The 1,420-nt window shown below is 44.4% G+C and overlaps 1 pseudogene; it reads right to left on the reverse strand.

Moving 5' to 3' along the window:
* Positions 1 to 304: 304 nt before the first annotated feature.
* On the reverse strand, positions 305 to 852 carry LOC109118530 (annotated as a pseudogene).
* Between the last annotated feature and the right edge of the window lie 568 nt (positions 853 to 1,420).

The raw sequence follows: 1,420 nt of genomic DNA on the forward strand, positions 1-1,420 counted from the left end.
GGCATTGGTGCATTTAGGAACGTGTGCACACCACTACCCTGCCCCTGTACCCTTATCATGGCAAAGTTCATGGAGGGCTGGTCCAGCCAGGACACACGCCTGAAACAGATGGTCTTTCCTGTGGTTTTCAGTCTCCTTTCTGCTCAGATAGCCCCAACCTATGGAATAATCTCTTTCATGTGACTGTATGGTTAATAAAAGCCGAGCTTGCCTTTTCCCCTGGCTCTGACATCCTCATCAGGACAAATGGGCTGCTGTTCTCCTGAGAAGCCCTCTTTTTTTTTGCATTTATTTTATGCCCAATTTATTCCCATGCCATAAGTTTTTGTTTCTTAAGTTTCTTCTGGGATTGTCTTTTTCTTTTGTGCAACTTCCTCCTCTGATTTAGGAACAATTTGTTCGTTTTTGGTAAGGATCATCTCAGTGTGGTAGGGGAAGCTCATGTATGGGTTAATCTGGCCATGAGCTCTGTAAGTACAGCAGCACATTTTGGGTGCTTTGTTCACCTGGATGTGTTCAGCGATCAGAGGATTTACATGTAAACCCTTAAGCTCAGCATTACTCTCTGCATTTTTAAGCACGTGCAGCAAAAATTCAGTATTCTTTTTGGGCCATCAACCCTGTGTCCAGCCCCACGGTTTGGCATGGACATACCTTCCAACTATAACACCAGAATGGCACACATTGCTTCTTTAAAGTTATATCCTTCAGATACTTGGTGACCTTTCATTTATGCATACCCTTGAAAGTGTGTGCAGTTTCACGGGTGTTCTTAAAGTGAACATGAAGATTTGAGCCTCTTGATTTGCATGATTTTGTGGGGTTTTCTGGGGCAAGAGAGTAGTGAACCATTTTCACGGGTCACCTCTGGCCACTTACAGGAAGAGTGTGCGAAGCCCTCTTTATAGAAGCTGGATGTTCTTATCATTTTTCCACACTCTCCTGCTGTCCTGACCATCTACCTGGAGCCCTCCTCTCCACTCTTGTGATTAGTTCCTTAATGTGAAATCACAGTTGATTCTTCAGCAGTTGATTCTCATTGTTGTTCAAAATCTATTTGCAGTCTTGTTCACAGCCCTAAAACGGACAACAGAAACAGCTGAAACAGGTATTATTGGCCCATATTTGCTCACAGTATAATAAATCATAGTCCCATTCTCACAAGAGTAGCAAGACCTGCCAGTTATAGAGAACTGATGACGCATCAGCTGGCATTTTCTATTCTTTTCATCCTCAAGATAGCCCTAGGAGGCAGCAGCTGCTCTTCACAGCTGGAGAGAACAGGGGTCAAGGAGGTTCAGTAAATCACTGGGTGTTGCAGAACTGTTAAGTGCCAGGGTATACATCATCTGACACTGGGCCCAGTGTCCCTACACTTCCAGGGTATCCAAGCTGCATAATGTCCTGATGCTGCTGTCTA

This window comes from Fukomys damarensis, unplaced genomic scaffold (genome assembly GCF_012274545.1).
Source record: "Fukomys damarensis isolate Sample0158 unplaced genomic scaffold, DMR_v1.0_HiC HiC_scaffold_17, whole genome shotgun sequence".
NCBI classification, from domain to species: Eukaryota; Metazoa; Chordata; class Mammalia; order Rodentia; family Bathyergidae; genus Fukomys; species Fukomys damarensis.